General features: G+C 47.2%; 1 protein-coding gene across 8 annotated transcripts in view; it reads right to left on the bottom strand.

Annotated features, from left to right (window-relative positions):
* LOC118315968 (transcription factor SOX-6-like) overlaps positions 1-13,002 on the bottom strand; it is a 94,375-nt gene that overhangs the window by 79,209 nt on the left and 2,164 nt on the right. The window lies entirely within an intron of this gene.

Here is a 13,002-nt window from a genome sequence, read left to right as displayed (position 1 = left end):
GGATCGCTGTACTTCTCCCACAGCCGCTTTTGACTACACAAACAACGGCACAGACTCAGCCACGCAAAGCCGCCTAAATGACAAACGGAGTGATTCTTGTGCGCGGCTTTGAAGTCGGGGGAAACCGGCCGCAATCTGCCTTAATACAGTTAGAGCCGCCCCATAGTTTCTTTCAGGAATCGATCCTAATGAGAGCAGGAACAAAAAAAACTGACTCCGGTCAGGTGGACAACTTGCCATTTCTGGCCTTGCTTCGGCTTAAGCAGGCCGAGGGAGCGAACCTGGGGTCAGCCCTGTTAAAGCTTCACATGCACACAGGCACACACTACAAACAGACATTTGCTGAACCGGGGACGTAGAAGATAAATAATCACATTAGAAGGGTCAAACTGCCGACCGCTTTGAAGGCACCCTGTCCGGGACAGGACGGCCCCCAGAAGGGCCCCAAATGGAGAGAAGATGGGAGGAAAGTCTTAATTGAGCGTGGAAGGCCACTGATTAAATGAAGAGAGAGAGAAGTGAACAGGAAACGGACGGACTTAGAGAGGCTGTGTTCAGGCAAACAGCCAATAAAAACGTACAGAGCGGGGTGTTTGGAACACTGAGCGTCGTGGCCGCCGCGCCTTAAACAGCGTCTAAGTTGTACAAAGAGCGCAGCACAAACACGCCTTTGATTTCACAATTTGAGGCTAATTGAGAACAATGAAGAAAAAAGAAAGAAAGAAGCCCACACTGGGCATATGATCTTTTATTCATGCGTTGAATCAACCAAATGATTCTCTTGGAATGCATTTTTCTCTCAGGGCACAATTAAGGGCAATTCTGACCAGAACCAATTCAAAGGCTTGTGCCCTAAGAAGTGATAATAATAATGATAACAAATAGTCGGCAGAAAACACACTTCTGTGAAACATCCGCGCAAACATTTCTGTGAGACGCTAACTTCTCCCACTCCCTCTCTCCCTCTCTCCCTCTATTGCAGAAGTATTGCCCGACAAAAGTTGAAAAGCCGAGGACTCAGAAAAGCCACCCTTTCCCGCCGGGCAACTGCGAGTTGAAATCCCGCGAGTGCCGTTCACACTCTGCAGCTCTCGCTGACCCGTCTGAACACGTTCCAGATGTCTCCGAGAACCAGTTATTCTGTGTCGTCCCCCCCCCCCCCTTTCCCTCCGTTCCTCCGCTCCACATGCCTTGCCACTCATCTGCAGATGGCAGATCTGACACCTGGAGGATGCTGGGTAATCAGAGAGACAGCTGGCTGCCCAGTAGAGGAGAGTAGCCGCAGAGCACGCACACACACGCACGCACGCACGCACACACACGCACGCACGCACACACACACGCACGCACGCACACACACACACACACACACACATTCAGCAACAGGCCTTGCATGCACGCTGGCATTCACACTAACACGCCGTGCATGCATTCTGCACAGGACGTCCCCTGCATTGTTTGCATAATGCTGACATGTACATGCAGGTGTAAGTCGCCCACTGGACAATGCAGTAACAGGTCTGGTGAGTTTGAGACAATGTTGAACACTAAGATGTTTTTTATCAGTGTGTGCAGGAGTGGTACCGTATACTGCAGTCACTGAAGGTGTGGAAGCGGCGTTCATGACTATCATTTAGAGGGATTCTGCATGTGCATATTAACCCCCTGTGAGGTGCAGCGTCCAAACATCATTTTCCAAACTAGCTAATATATGAACTGATACGATCATATTGTTTTTACAAAAAAATCGGTCGTTCAAATTAAAGACACGGCACGCTGTTATTTTTCTTTTGTTATAATCATTTTCATGTGTGGCTTTGCAAATATTTGCCATGTTTGCAAATATGTTGATGTAAGAAAACAACCTGGTTCCACTGCAGAGGGGTTTAACAGCCCCGCAAGCAAGAGGGAGAGGGAGAGAGAGACAGACGGAAGATGGACTACATCACTGAGCTACTGGCACCAGTCAGCACTCAAACACACACACACACACACACACACACAAACACACACACTCAGACAACAAAGCCCTTATGCAGTTTCCTCTCGTTTCTCTTGCCTTGTTTCTCTCCGCTCGTCTTCGACTACACACTCTTAAGAAAGCACAATGAGTCTGTTACGGGGGACTTCATTCCCCGTCCAACCACTGCTCTTCTCATCCACTGCTCTTCTCCTGACAACTGCAGGAAGCAGCAGCTACCTTTTTGGCCCACTGTCCAACAGCTGTAAAAATGGCACATGTTACCCCACCATTGAGCCAGCAGCACACACCAAAACATGCACCTGTCCGGAGGAGATCCCGAGAGCAGCCAAAACGAGAGGCCAGAGAGAAACGTTTTTGGCACAGGCAAGGCCGTGACATCACGGCCTTACAGATTGTAACAGGAGAGGTAAAGGATATGGTGCGCGGCGAGGAGATAGACTTTATTATGTTCGGAGCGAGCGGGGCCTGCACCTGCACAATGAATGCGCGCATTGACGCGACAGAATATGCACGGCCCCAAATGCTGTCTTGTCGCAGCTGTCAGCGCCACTTGTGCCGACGCGGATACACTGGAGCGTGAACAATGGAACTCTATGAGACAGCAGCTCTCTCAATGAGCCGGGCGCCACATGGGGCTCCGCGCTGCCACTTCCACGTCTGCCCCCGTAGGAAAGGGAGGAACGGCTCCAAATAATCCCGTGCCGGAATGATTTTCTGCTGACCCATAGACGATGAGCTAATAACACACCTCTGACTCTCGGAGCGCCGGCCGCGTCGTACAAGGCCTTGTAATGTTTCCGTAATGACTCAGTGTTCTCACACGGGGGCTGTAAGTGGGCAGCTTATCTTCCTGTTATCACTGAGCTACGTTACCACATTTCCTACTTGGTAAATGTAATTGGAGATAACTGCTTTTTTTCTGTTTTGTTTTCCAACCCCTGAAGAGTGACGTCCTGAACGCCAGGGTCTGTTTGAAACAAACTAGTTCATGCGACATGTTGTCCGGGCATGTCTGGAGGTGAAAATGTTCATAGCTGCTCTGAACAGCCACTCGTGGACGAAGGTGAAAACCTGACTGCCTCGGAGAAGAGTCAAAACACAATGAACGATTCAAATGAAAACAGACTTTCCATCAAAGCATTTCTGCTGCTGCTGCTGCTGACCTCATTCATACAAAAGATAATGAAATAAAACGCTTGAGAGAGAAGTTCAAAACATCCCTTCTTTCTCAACCTCCATATCCGACACTGAAGATCCAAAAGGCACTTCATCTAAACGCAGTGACCCCTCCACGCGGCGCTGAGAGCGGAGGGTGGTGGGTGGGTCGGGTGTAAGACGGACTTTGACAATGGCGACACGAGGAGTTGGCATCTTGTGTCCCCAGTATGTTTGTGTTTCGCTCTGCTAAAACCCACGGTGAAGGTGGGGGGAGGAAAACATTTAAGGGGAAATGTTTTCTGGTTATGGCGTAATAAAAAAGGCAGATATGCCCGTGGGTGGGCAAACCGCCACCCTTTAACAAGTGGAACGAGGAGAGCGGATGTTTGCCCGAGTGAAAAAAATCTTTTGTGTTTCCTTCACAAAGGACCTAGGTGAACATTACAGAGGCCTAAGTGACAACTTGTATTCTCTCCAAAGTCGCTGTTAACATGAAATATTGCTAAAGTGAAGGGTGGGAGGGAGGGAGAGGGTTGGTAGGGGCAAGCGCCAGCACATACAGCGAACAACCTCGCCCCTCAGCTCGCTACCCTTAGGAGATTACATTATGGCGAGCGCCATTGTGCCGCTTCTTCAAGACAAAGCCTGTTCCACTGTGCAAACAGCGCGCCTTGGAAAGATTGTAAAAACAAGAGGTGAATGTCAAAGGCAGAAGTGAATAGGATCTCTCCCTTCTTTTGTCGAGCCGGTGAGGTATGCACAAACACATCGCTGCGTGACAGAGAAGAAAGGAGGGCCTTGTGAGGGAAGGAGCCAGAAAAAAGTTGCAGCGTCTTTGCATGAAAAGGCCAATACCGTGAGAAGTCGCCTGCCTGACTCCCGGGCCTATAGAAAAAGCCCCTCAACAAGTATTTGGATGAAAGACCCCCAAAACACACAGAAGACGTGACGCCTAAGGACAAAACACAAGGAGTGGAATGATGACCTATGGCTGCAGACGAAGAAGGTTTTCTGGGATCGTGGAGACTAACGTTCGCAAAACATTGTATCCAGCAAAAAAATTAAAAAAATTAAAAAGTACCACACATATATATTCATCAAGAAAGTACATTTCCTTCATTTGCTGCAAAGTGATATCAGATGTACGAAGACCATCCAAGCACCGCTGCGCCTTCACTGTCCCAGCCCGGAGTCAACTTTGTCACGACTCAAACAAGGCTTTAACTGTCAGGGGCAATTAATGAGGGCGACCTCGGCTCCCTCTAATTTACAAGGCCAGCGCCAGCCTGTAATTAATTGCTGCGTGCATAAATGTAAATGAGTCCGCCGGGGGAAGCGGAGAGAGGAGGGGGGAAAAAACGGCTGTCAGGCCAATATTCCAGCAGGGAGCAATCTGCGAAAGAGGGAAATGATTTAGAGGACGGCGCACAAATCTGCTGCTCAGTAAAACACGCAGAGGCCGAATGTGAGCGGAGGGCTCGTTGAAGTGGAGGAGGCGGTCGTCGTGAAATGGCTTTGAGAAAAAGAGAGAAAAAAAAGGAATAGAAAAACCTGTGGTGACAATAAATATCAGCTGTTTTATTTCAATCTTCTCCTCCCACCAAATCTGCAATTTGTATTCATAAGGGAAATGTAACGTAGTTTATCTCATCTGCCAGAGCTGAGGCCCCCCAACACCCTGCACTGCTCTTACTTGTTGCACTCTGGTTTTTCTAGAGAATTAATGTGCATATTAATTTTAAAGGAGATCTCAAGCATGTAAGCACATTTTTATTTTAAATCAGGGTTGTTTCCTTATTTATTTTTTCCGTTGCTGTGACAACTGAAACAGACGCCAGGCCTGAGGTTCAGTCCGAGGGAGTGACTACATGGCTAACAGTTATTGGTCTAATTGAAGCTGAATTTTTCAGTCCTTGGCATTTTATGATGCAACTCATATTGTATCCCAATACAGTTTTTCTGTGTAAATGTGGCAGGTAAACTTGATTGGATAACAGGCGTACTGGGAACCGGGAACTTTGGCGGATGACTCGTACAACGCATTAATTGTTCAAGTTCCGACACGATACGTGTGATATGTCGAAAAATGTTAATTGTAATTCTTTTCAAAGGTAAGTGGTAAGTCTTTTTGTTCTCTTCCGTCGTCACCGTCATTATCTCCACCAGGCAAGTAGACGTTGAGGTGCAAAGTGGAAAGAAACACGCGTCCAGTCAGGGAGAGGCGGGGCAGGAGGAATATGTAATCATTCGTGGCGGCTTCAACGGCAGCTTTTAATTCATAAATCTCCTGCACGTAAGGCCGCCACTTAACTCCCTTTGTGTGCACCATGAAGAAACAGGCACAGCAGCCATTGTCCATTGAAACTCGCACAAATGTGAGGAAAACACACGGGAAATCCACAATGCATGGGTCAAAGTAGAGACACTTTGAGACACACACACACACGCGCACACACACACACACACACACCGCGGCAGCCACAATAGCGTCTTTATGACATAAGCTCCTTTTCACTATGGAGCTTTAGAAAAGGCAAATGAGATTTTTCCTATAGCGGGCCTCCAGCAATAACAATTGACATCACAGGCCAGCCTACGTACAGTTTGTTTCCCATATTAAACAGGGAGACACGGCGTAAGCTCCTGGAGAATAAAGACTAAACAGCTCGCTGAGGCAGCGATTTTCTCTCCTGCTCAGCGGCAGGCGCTCCTACGGGGAACCATAATCTTGACTGTGGCAAAGCGAGGGCCACTTCATTTGGCTACACGTCGGCTGCGAGCCAAGACAAACTGGCCGCCTCTGACAATACGGTGGTACGATGGACCCGATTGGTTTGCTCCAATACGGACTCGTCTCGCACTGACCAGCAGAACAAAGTTTGCTCCCTAAAAACCCGTCCCGTGGAGTGGGAGGTCCGATCTCCGTCAGCTTTCATGCCCGAGCCAGCGGCCCTCCCCTGCACGCCCCATCGTCGCTGAACACCGCACTCCCCGCTCCCGCCGACCCGGTAGCGTGTTCAGAACATACAGCACACCATATTCAAATAGACGTGAGCCAGGGGGCATGTCATTTATGAGCACTTGCCCGGGCGCTGTAGCCCTGGGAACTTTGTGACACAGGGAATGAACCTGATGTGTGGATCTCATGAATACTGGCTGCTTTCCGAGCTGTCCGTCGAGCGGCGCATTTCTATTCTGAGCCACATAGTCACTACTCTGCCTCATTTTCTCTCTTCCCCCCCCCCTTCCACTGTTGCCTCTATCTCTCCCACTGCAAACCCATACGCTCACCACCATCTCATGATGACAACGGCTCAATTAAAGACTTCTTTGGGGCCTGGATGCCATGGCAACGCCCTGCGTAGACAAGCTGGCCGGGGACCAATTGGATTGGGCTTTGGCTTGGTGGGTGGGACCATGTTATCCTGGCACCCAGCTACTTCACCGCATTCATTTGGGAGGCCTCGCACCCCGAGCCATGCTGCCACTCCCCACTACTCCAAACCACCGCGAGTGGTAAAGTGAAAGTCCTCCTGCCTTCAGGGGAGGGTGACGCTTGTGCCGCTGGGAGGAGCGGGGACGGATCCAACTACAAAAGCAAAGTAAACACGAGCTCAGAGTACAACCACACCAGGCCTGCTTGCATTTGTTTCGGGGGTTTTGTTTTGCTTTTGTTTTGTTTTTTTCAAACTCTGTTTGAAAAGTGATGAATATGAATATATTGTATTTCACTTGGTTCAGCCTAATGAAAACAATGCCACGCACTCGGTTCCTAAAAGAAGCAGAGTCTGAGTTGTCTTACAACAAAGTGTGGTGCACTTTGTTAAGAGTGACAACTTAATAGTTTCTCATTTCCAATAATGAGCTATGAATAGGCTTAATGTGCAATCCATTTTTACTCTGTCGGATAGAAGGACATCATTATTTTGAACATAGGTAACGTCAAAAGACACTCCATTAAATTTAAACATCACATCACAAACAATATGAAGTTTACCGACGATGGGGAGGAGGAGCTGTGTCGAGTGGAAGAAAATAAGCCGGATGCCGTCACAGTGATGTCATCTTGGTCATCAGGCTTTTTGATAAATAGCTTGTGTTACAACCTGGATGCGTGAAGACCTTAAAAATGCAGGCGTTTACCAGGATCTACTGACAAGACACCATTGAGGTGCATTATGAGAAATGTAGCTTCCAGCCATTCTGGAGCTTAAACCAAACCGGGCACTCAAACCGGAGCCACTGCTGCAACAACTTGTTTCATAACGTCTCCGTCACAAATCCCCGAGTTTCATGGGTTTCTAACATTCAAACAAAATGAGATACTTGTCTCCCGGACAGCTGTCATAATGAAGATTACAGACGTCCCTTTACATATCCAAGTCTTTACAATCTAACCTTGTTTTTCAAACAATGCACCAATATCAGGCTGTTTAAGACCGAACAATATGAAATCAAACAAGTCATGTGCTTTAAAAAAGGGAGAAAAAAAGGAAATTCCCCTTTTGCGGTTTGGATGGCAACCCACAGAAACCACAGACAAGAGAGATAGGTGTGACCGTGCTCGCAGTTTGCTTTTTCATATCTATTATGAAATGTGTTTGTGTATGCCTTAGAAAAAGCATGTGTGTGGCCTTGTAAAGTATGCGTGTGTGTGTGTCCAAGGCAAAGCACAAAAGCACAGTGGTGCGAGGTTCAGATTTTTCAGCCGGAGCAGCGTTCACCTCTTTCAGCAGCTCCCGCTAAACGGTCTGAGAGAGGCTCGCGAGAACGCCACAGGAGACCTTCTCCTGGCCACTAACACTCCTGTTTGCCTTTTTTCTTTTCTTTCCCGAGGTACCTGGATGGATGCAGCTTTGTACCGCGAAGGATACGGAAAGAACTTGTATTGACAATCTTTGTCACGCTGCCATCAAGTGCAAAATGGCGACCGCATTCGTAGGAACCGCATATGAATGTTGCCAGTAGACATTCATCAAGAGGCAGTGCAAAAAATAGGATCGTTTTTTTTGTCTGTTTTAATCCGCAGGAAGTGCTAGAGCGGTGGAGTTGATGTGCTGGGACAATGCAGAGAGTCACACTCATGCATGAAACCCCACCCATCTGGTTCGGGATAAAACACACCAAGAGATGTTTGCCAATGACACCTACTTTCCCGTATTGACTCAGCATTATAATAAGCACACTCCAGGCTGGTGTTGGGGTTGGGATTTATCTTAGGGCATTTACTTTAGATTTCTCAAATACGTATTTCCTGATGAACTTGCAATTGTAAGACTACCACGGAGGGGGCGTCCTCTTAATCCCAACCCCAATAGAAGACGACCTCAGGAGCTCAAGACCTGCTGAATTACCCACTTGTGGTTAAAACAAACCCACCATGTCAGCCCTGTCTCACTGGATGCACTCAACGGAACATATCAAATGTGTGGAACACAGAACAAAACAACAAAAACAAAGACCAAGGCTGTGGAACAGCTCTGAACTGTGGAGATAATGAACGACACTGATCCTTCGTGAAAGTTCCCCATCAATACAACCTCCCAGAGACATTCCATGCTGCACAAATGCAACCCTGAAAAAAACAGCGACACGAACCCTTCAAACGCAGACGACGGCTCACAGACAGACCTACAAACTGTCTAGTCGGTTTTCCTTTGTTGTTGTTGATGTATGAGTCTCTTTTCAGAATTAAATAAGCCGTCACATAAAAAGTCACTAATAGCATTTTGGTTTTCTGATAGAAGAGTGGCTGTTTTTCTTTTTCCAGCCCTTGTTTGACACAGTCGGCTACGGCAAAAGTGAGACGCGAGTTCAAGGCAACCGCTCTTTCAGTCTGGGTGGACAGAGAGACACACACTCGGAAAGCTCCTGGACATGCAGATGCATGCTCGCATGTGATTTCCCTCCTCTGTAAAATCATCAGGAGCTGTGTAATCGCCAATGCTGCGGCTGCTGCTGCAGCAGTCCAGGGCCACAGCCACAGAGCCACGGGATCACCTGGTCGCCCAGTAGTCTTGTTTGAAATACCAAAAGTCTGATTGGTTGAGGCAAAGAATCCTGTAATTTGAGGAAGCATAGAATCAACGGTGGTGGGCAATTTTTAACCCTTAAAAGCGGGGGTCTGTGCCATAATGATTCAGATTCCTGAAAGTCACAACGATGACACTTCCGTGACCGAGCAGCAACGAATAATATCTCCTGGGACTAATCTATTTTAAAGAACCATGTTTCTCATGGTGAAAAAACAATTACATCAAGGCCAACATTAGATCAAGAGAATCCACCTTTGTCAACCACGAGCAACTCAATCTACTTTTTATCTGCTTTGTTTTTTATGAATGACCCTGACTTGCTCAACGAATCAACTTTATATAATCAAATTGTGCATCATACATCGCAGATATTATTGCAACTGGATATCACCTCATGTGGTGGACGTGTGACCTAAGTGGTTGACTGTCTGATCACTTACCGACCTCAACTTCACCGGATCCAGTTTCGCAAAACATCTTCCGAAGATTTTTTAAATGGTTTTTATTTTCCATCGCTGTTTTCTCCCTCGTACTACAAAGTGAGCCGCACTTTTTGGATGTGACTGTGCAGTGCGGCTCCGCTGCACAGTCACATCAATGTGCAAATGTTTGCTGAGCGCTACAAACACTGGAGGGGAGCAGGACGTATGACGCCGAGAAAAGTAAAGGGCGAGCTATTTCACTGGGGGTTTTTTTCATCACAAGTGATGAACAAATTACTCTGAGCGACCCGGACAAACGGCAGCTCTCTGGGACGTGTCGACGGAGAGCGTGGCCCTGAGCTTTTTCCACTTGAGAAAAGAAAAAAGTGAGGGAGAGAGCAGAGGAGAACAATGAGTTGTTCATGAATCACCAAACGAACGGGAAAACAGAAGAAGAAAAGCACGAGACACTACAGACAACGTTCAATGGCCTGAGTCTACATGGATTCAAGTCAACCACTGTTGTTGTATTTTCCCTCTATAGGTCACAAGGTGTGTGACTGTGTTTAAAGAGCAGCAGTCACTTGTGTAAACCATGCCTTTATAGATCTTACTCAGTCCTTCACAGGTACATAATGGCCACTGTCAATGTAACACACATCAGAAGACAGAGACACACCAAGAAAAGTCAGAGAGAGAAAAGAGCCGAGGACGATGAACTTCATAAACTTGAGCTGCCCAGACAAACGGCATGAGCTGCCCTGAACCCTGACGTGACAAAGACACACCCCGATGCTGAACAAAGATGACGCCAGGATGCAGAATGACGAGGACGGGACGAGTCACTGTCGTCGTGAGCTGGTGTGTCAGGTAAGCTCTCGCTCTGAGCTCTGCAATAGGGGTGGTGGGGAGCAGCTGTGGCGGAATTGGTAGGTTACCCCGACCATTGAAAAGAGAGGACGGAGGAGAATGAACGTGGTGTCTTGTAATTCTCCGCGCCAGGGGGAAAAAAAAACGAGCAAGCTGTTTCCAAGGTTATGTGGTGGTGGTGAAGAACAGAGGAGAGATCCACAGAGCAGTACGCCCACACACACACACACACACAAACACACACACACACACACAGTCAAAATGGAAAATAGTCCGAATCCAATGTCAGATGCACATGAGCACTTAGTCACACACATCGGACCATTTGGTTTCCTTTATATCGACAGTCACCAAAACACAAAAGATACAAAAACTACTCATACACACATAAATACAAGCACACACACACACACACACACACTGTATATGCACACACCTATAAGCTTGCGTCGCAGTTGAGAAACGTATGGGCATTTGCCAGCGTGCTTCAAGTGCTCATTCTCTCGGGCCTCAACCTTTCTTTTTCTGCAGCAGGACTGCAATTTGGGTGTGCCGTTGGGCCCGAGATAAGTATAGGCTGACTAATATGCACTTAGGACCCGGGGAGAAATACTTAGGGCTAAATGTTTAATTTGTGTTTGTACAACACATGTCCAATTTGGGGGCTGGTGTCTTTTTCAAAGAGCCCGACAACAAATAATTAGGACTCTCCGGATCAGCCACAGGCTTAAAATGGAGGACTTGACGGTTTTTGTGATGAAGGTGAATGACATCCGCAAAAAAGAAAAAACAACAACATGTGGAATCACTTAAATCCACAAAAACATGGTCAGATGGAATTCGGCTCAATGAGCAGTGGAAATAAAATGACAGTATTGCTATGGGTGTTTAAAAAAAATCACGTTGCATCCTTAAACTGAAATTAAATATTTTCTTCTGCACATCAAGCTGTTCTCTGATGGATGACAATCTCACACTGACCATCTCAAAAAATCTGATCACCTCCGCTCACGCCCTCTCTTCACTCACTCTCTTCTTCTCTCAGCTGTCAGATCTGTTCATCTTTCCAAGTTGTAGCCTCTTCGTGCCACTAATCAATCCCTCTGTGCCACACGGGGGGGGGGGGGGGGGGGGGGGGGGCGCTCGGGGTCCGAGAGTATGTGGCACATTAGGATAACATGTGAACGATTTTGCCAGATTTCTAAGAATGAGAATCATTTCCTGAGGTTGGTCTTGCACTACATTAACACTGGTGTGCACACTTTATATGCGAGAGGCAGAGGAAATAGCTGGATATTGATATTTTCAGGGTGGAATTTAAGCTTCAGATAAATGTTATAAATAACATAAACTTGTGTAGGTGCTGGAAAAAGAACATGTGCATGTGTGAGACAGAGGTGTAATGTGAACATGTAATTGCTTAAATTAAATTAGAACTGAAACACAAAATATTAAAATTAATAAAATTACATTTTATATATTTTATGATTTATTAAAATCGTTAAGTGAGCCCAACCTTGGCTGCATTTTGTTTGAACTAAAAAATTCAATCTGTGATCAAATTTAAACACTTGGGCTGTTCGAGAGAGACACATCACCTGAACCTCGTGTTTCAATATTCGGTGGCGATTGGTTGAAATCTGCTCCAGATTTTACGCGCATTTTACGCACGGTTCTATGACTTGACTTTTTTGCTGACAAGAGTCCCAGTGGACCACCCAGTGGACCGGCTGCCTGTTGTCAGCAGCAGATGAAAAAAAGAATGAAAAGAAAAGTTGCAGGTCTCAGACAGCGGAGCTCGGAGCCTCGGCCCTGCAGTCCGGGACAATGTGCTGAATTGGCAGCCTATATATAAGTCTGCCATTTGGACACTAATGCCACTTTACCTTATGAGGGAACTTCGACGCGCAGCACCTGCTCAAAACAAAATACCATAGGAGATCAACTTCAGTCCCCCCCCCCCCCCCCCAGCTCGGATTGTTTTTCAGACAGACACTCTCACTTGCAAGTGTCTAGAGAAGGGGGGGGGGGGGGGGTCTATAAATTGTTCTGCCACAGTTCAAACAATTAAACAACTTGTTGGAAATTGTGATTTACTGCGTAGGCCGCGGTGGGCAGGTCCAAACAGGCAACTGGAGGATCTGTCAAGCGGCTGCAACTATAACTCTGACTGAATGGAGGAGTGATTTGATGTGCAAACAAACAAAAACAAAAAAATATGTGGCTGCATTAAACAATTAGATGACAGGCTGAACTCGACTGCACACACGGCGAGTGATCAAGGACGCGGGCTAATGTTTCCAATTTGCTCGCATGAATCAGAAATCTGTGAGACAATTATCCGGACTTTGCGTTTTCCCCCACTTTCAAATTCATCTTTGCACATGCGAGCGCATCGCTCTGTTTCCCGCAGAGCTCCTTATCTGCAGCCGAGCAGCGGCTTATCTCGGAGGTGTAGTGTGGCTCCGCGTGCGGGGAACACCCTGAAGTGACTCCTATCTGCCGCCCCCAGGCCGCCGCCGTGCGCCTTGTC

This window comes from Scophthalmus maximus, chromosome 7 (assembly GCF_022379125.1).
Source record: "Scophthalmus maximus strain ysfricsl-2021 chromosome 7, ASM2237912v1, whole genome shotgun sequence".
Taxonomy (NCBI): Eukaryota; Metazoa; Chordata; class Actinopteri; order Pleuronectiformes; family Scophthalmidae; genus Scophthalmus; species Scophthalmus maximus.
The sequence above is the reverse complement of the archived record's forward strand: the minus strand, read 5'-3'. Positions and strand labels throughout refer to the sequence as shown.